The sequence below is a fragment of the Perna viridis genome, chromosome 2, assembly GCF_037379345.1.
Source record: "Perna viridis isolate PV_CMFRI_1.1 ecotype Kerala chromosome 2, ASM3737934v1, whole genome shotgun sequence".
Lineage (NCBI taxonomy): Eukaryota > Metazoa > Mollusca > Bivalvia > Mytilida > Mytilidae > Perna > Perna viridis.
Genome location: NC_142446.1, coordinates 14,769,120 through 14,775,222, shown reverse-complemented (window position 1 = coordinate 14,775,222; position 6,103 = coordinate 14,769,120).

The following is a 6,103-nucleotide window of genomic DNA, read 5'->3' as shown; positions in this document are numbered from 1 at the left end:
CCTTATACGACAAGCTTAGCGCTGCTGCAGGCCTATTCTTTTAACACCCGGACCTGCACGGGGCCACGAGATTAGGTTCCACTATATAGATTGGTCTCTGCATGACAATTTGTGGGAATAAAGCTGTATCGAAACACTTCCAACATTTTTTTCCTGTAAAAAAGTATATATATATATATTTTTTTCGAAACCTTACATAGTGGAGATCCAAAAAAATAGATATATATTTTTTCCTATTTATTGCTGCTCGGGCGTTAAACCACAACAATCAATAAATCTTTTCTATTTTGTCATAATAAAAAATATATATCAGTTTTCAAAACAACTTTTGGGTGCTTTCCCAAAATTAATTGTCAACAACAGGTTTTCTAAAATATCAGGCACTTTAAAACTGACAGATAAAGTAAGCGTTTGCATTTTTGAAAAACAGTCAGTTGGTACAGGGAAGAGAACCCAATTCGGTGAGGACCTGCATTCTTTGCCTTCACAGATATTGCATCTATTTATGTACGAAAGCTCTACGCTATTGACCAAACTTTACGACAAACGTGATGACTTTTCATTCAGAATTGTCAACTTTCCTTTCATCTGTGGCAACATCCCTTCAGCACCTGCGTATGGAGTGCTCATATCGCAACTCATACGTTATGCCAGAGCTTGCTGAAACTACGCAGACTTTTTGTATCGTGCTAGAACTCTAACAAATAGGTTTCTGGAACGGGGTTATGTTGCCACAAGTCATCACTACAGAAGTTTTACTGTCGTCATCGTGAACTCGTGGATCGTTATGGTGTATCCATCTGCACCATGAAAACTGATTTATTCAACGAGTCATAGTTTTTCTTTCCTCGTTTGTCTACCTCGGACTTGATTTTTTATGAGCAACTCGGCGGGTGTTTCTAGAAAAACAGAGGATGTTTACCCTACTGCTGCACCAGGTTCATGCTCCCAGTTTTTAGTGGAGTCCGAGTTGCTCATTTGCTTTTGTTACTTTATGTCCTTTGTCCCTGGATTACATTCTTTTGGTTACCGCTATAACCTTGGTTCCCTTGATTACTCCCACTCACCCACAGTCAGTATCTCCACCAAGTTTTATGTACGAAACAGTGCGTCTCAATCCCATTTGTATAGTGCAACCTTAACGAAATTTACCAACAAAAGGGGGTTTCGACCCTCATAATCCTCCGACCTGTATTCGCCACTTCTATAAAAACAGGTACCCAAAGTCAATGTCAGTAGTGGTATCGTCAGATGAGCAAAAACACCAAACTTGTCATCGCATGGCTTTATACAAACCAGCAAACATATAGATAGGGAACATGCTAAATCCACTGGCTAAATCACGACGGGTCACTCAGTGCCAAGCGTGTGGTACTCCGAGATCGCTCTGACGTTCAACGACTGATTTGCCAGACAAGGGGTCGTGTCCCATATAAAAACACGAGATTTAGCGCATCGATCAAAATAAGCTTCGAGACCAAAATCTAATACTTTTTGGCTAGGTATGTAATGTTAGTTTATATTATTAACAATATTTTGTATATGCTTTTTTGCAGTGAGCTTGCGCGTGTGTAAAGTTTGAAAACATTTCTGAGGGTAAAATTTTATAAATTATGTCCTTAAAAAGATATTTGAGGATATTCATATTGGATATTTGTGTTGGATAATGTCTAAACGGAAGAAACCAAAAGCACCATCATCTCAGAATGAAAGTAACTGATCTTCAGAAAGTTTATGTTCAGATCAACCGAAACCAAAACAGCCTGCCATTGTAAAGGAAAAATCGGATAAAAGCATTAGTTTGTCTGTAGGCTGAAAACGGTTCACATCCGAAAACATCAAGCAAACATAATTCCCCCAATTAATACTGGTGCGCAATAAACAAGTACACCGATATATGCAAAATACGCCTTTTCAATACCAGCCGTACCTGCAACTCCCGCAAAATTCACCGCCTGTACCCCCATCTCCACCCCAACTACATCTGGCATACGCACAGAACTATTGCTATGGGGACATATGATAGACTGAAAGGGAAGAAAGCCGGTAAACTGACAGATCTAGATGCCATAGAAAAAAGCATTAGTAGCATGGACATGAAATTCAAAACTGTGGATATCGAGATGTCTCAATGTAAGAGCAGGATTCATGTGTTCGAAGAAAGTGCACAATTTGTAGCAAACGTACACGATGAACAGACTTCTATCAAAACGCGATAAGATGATTTGGCAAAAACAACAGAAAGCTCTAAGGCAGTTAATAGAGGTATAAAAGACGTAAAAGAACAACCAGTAAACTTGTATAAATTATAAACGTCAGAAATCAGATTATATCCCAGGTGAAATAGGAGTGCGCCAGGGTGACAATATGCCCCCCTTCTTATTTTCTTTATTTTTGAAAGGTATCGAGAACTTCCTAAGCAGTAAAAATGTTATGGACATGAATACAGTAACTAGTGCAATTGTAAAGGAATTAGAATTTTTCAAAAACTTGTTGTCATCTTATATGCTGACGACAATGTCATTATGGTTGAATTGGCAAGTGATCTGCAATATTCATTGAAGAAATTTAACGAGTACTGTACTATATGGAAATTAAGAGTTAATGTCGAAAAAAACAAAAATATTAATCTTTTCGCGAAATAAACATCCAATATATGGTAGGTTTATTTAATTTGGAGAGGTAGTAGCCAATGCGTTTAAGCACATTGAGTTGCTGTGAGGCCTTACCAAATATATTTTTTATATGCTGATTAAAATTGATAGTCTATATCCCCAGTAATTTGACATCATTACAGGTTATTTCAGCTGACTCAATATTAAAAACAAGCTTCACATCACGTGTTTTATTACCTATAACAATAGGCTGAAATTTTTCAGGGTTGACCTGCATACAATTTATTTTGAACAATACAGTACTTTCCTTTAAAAGAACAAACATTAAATTATCAATGTCATAATCAGCGTAAGACGAGGTGTTATCATCAGCATAATTATATAAAGAACCCTGCTCAATAAAACAAAATATGTTAAAAAGCAAGGAACCGAGTGTACAACATTGAGACACACTCTTAATGATGTCAGCCTTGTCACTAACTACTCCCTGCAGTTTGATTTTCTGCTTATGATCCGTTAAATAACTCTCCAGTAATTCACATTTTCAGACGGTAAGCCGTAAGCAGAGAGTTTATTTAAAAGAATATCATGTGGCAGACAAACAAAAACTTTCGAAAGGTCCATTAATATTTAGCTGCCACATACACTCGAAGAGCGGAAACTTTAAAACCTGCAAACTTCATTTAGCTGAAAAGGCAAAAAAGCCATGTATAGTATTGAAAAAGTCCATAATCTTATAATTAAATGCCAGCTGGATCTGTTTGATAAACTTGTCAAGCCAATCCTACTGTATGGTTGTGAAATGTGGGGCTTTGGTAATAATGAAATTATAGGAAAAATCCATTTGAAGTTTTGTAAACCTCTACGAGTTAAATCAACAACGCCTAGCTCCGTGGTTTATGGGGAACTAGGACGATGTCCTTTAGTCTTAGATATTTAAGTAAGAATGCTTTCTTTTTGGATGAAACTCTTGAAACTTTAATGGGTCCAGAAAAAAATAAGCACCATTGCTTATAAGCTGATAATCAACCTAACAAACACAATATCTTTCTCGTCATCTTGGCTTAAAAGTATTGAAAACATTTTGAATGAATGTGGCCTGCAATATATATGGCTCAATCAATTTGTCTATAATGGTAAATGGCTAAAAGCACTGTTGAAAAAAAAACACTCTTCATGACCACTTCATCCAAAGTTGGTATTCAAATATTGAAAATGCTGCAAAAACATCGACTTACCGACTCTTCAAAAAAGATCATGGTATTAAAAAATATTTCGACATAGTTAATGATAAAGATATTTAAACGCTTTGTAAATTTATAAATCATAAATTTCCTGTTGAAAGTGGAAGATGGAGAATGGAGAAACAATATCAACAGATAACAGAATATGCCCTTTTTGCGCGCAGAATAGGTAACGAATATTATTATATACTAAAATGCAAGTCCTTCGTCATAGAAAGAAAAGTATATATAAATAAGAAGCCTATAGTGAATTGCAACGTTTTAAAGTTCAATAAACCAATGAATACTACAATTAAAGTCTGAACTCCGAACGTTGTGTCAATTTATAAGAATTATTAATAATAAAATGGATTCTCTCATTTAGCCATTTACTCATCACACTGATTTTGTCCACCACACCTTAACCTGCATCTTTCCATATGCTACTTATCTTTGTACTTATCTCTCTTACTTTTTGGTTAGTTTATTATTTACTTCAAACTGTGTCCCTCACTGTATTTATCTTTCTTTATTTTTTGGCTGTTTGTTATTTGTACTTCAATTTTTGTTCCTCAACAACTGTATATTATTATTGTAAAATATGCATCTTTATCTGTATACCGATGTTTCTACATAGGTTTAGCAGAATAAAATACATATATGTTATGTATAAGTTGTAATTTTGTACATGTTGTAACATGTACAAAAAATTTCGAACATGATATAACTTGTATAACCCAAAAATACAAGTTATTCTATGCGCACATGTTGCCTGTATATGTTATTACATGTACAAAAAATTGCCAAAAAATGATTTCGACTTTTACAATATTTTCAAAATGACATTACACTTAAATTTTATGCATGTTTACTGACTTAACAATAAACAAATGTATATTTTCAAAACACATGCGTGATTGATTTACATGACTCCTGAAATTGCACATCAGTGCATATGACTCCTGAAATTGCACATCACATTTAATTTTCTGCATTTTACACATTTCACTCTTACTGTCTTTCTTACGATTACAGTGCAGGTGTCCTCTAGTTAACAATCTCTGTAACAACACATTCATTCATAGGAAAATCAGACACTTGCATTGGGAAGACCTTCAAACTGGTTTTGCCTCACATACCCTTTAATTTTCCCACCTTTCTTCCAAACTTATATGACCCATGTTCATTTATTTCAAGTACAACACCTCCTATTTTTCTAACGTCAGTCGGACCGTCATCTGCGGACTGAATCGGCAATTTTACATTATCACCAATATCAAGGACGGTATAGTTTTGTTACTATTTTTTGTTAAAGTTGTTGACCTGATGAATGCTCTTACTATAATTCTCTTTATAGCAGGATTATAAATTGAAGGAAACACTTCGTCACTCTTGAGTAAAAAAGGCACTTTATGAGGTCTAGACTGATTGCCGCAAGGCTCAGAAGCCGTACCAAATACCTATAGTATATTGATTTCCGGAGGCTCTGTACAAACATTGTTTGTCTTGGAAGGCTCATTGGTCGAATGTCTCCGTGCTATCAACCTCCATCTTTACTTACTTGCGTCGTAACTACCGATTCATACAGTACAAGCACCTTTACATTAACTTCAGCTACTCAGTTGTCAGATGAATTGAAGATGTGAAACTTACGAACACTTTTGGTGAGCGGATTATTAATTATGTTTAGCCTCTGGCTTACGAATCTGTAACGGGAGGTTTGGTTATAAAAGTGATCGATATATATATATATATACTTTTCAAAACAAAAAATGATTGTTGTGTCATTGATTATTTATCTATTGGGCAATTTACAACATTTTTATACCCCACGCAACGAGGTTACGAAGGGTATAAAGTTTTTGACCCGTCCGTCAGTCCGTCCGTTAATCCATCATCAGTTTTCCGGGCCTTTTTTTACTAAACGCTTGCAGATATTGACATGATTTTTGGTATAGAAGTTCATCATGATAAGTTACAGGTCAATTTTAACTTTCGTTTCGCTCCAATGATTTTTACCGAAATTACGGGCCTTGAACTTGGCAAAATTCACAAAAATAACAGTTTTCCGGACTTTTTTTGGTAAACGTTTGCAGATATTGACATGATATTTCGTATACAAGTTCACCATGATAAGTTACAGGTCAAGTGTACGTTTTGTTCTGCTACGATGATATTTACTTTGGATTACTGACTGAAACTCAAAGAAATCGCAGCTGGAGATTGAAACTACCATTCTGAGTAACATAATTTAGTTAGAAGATA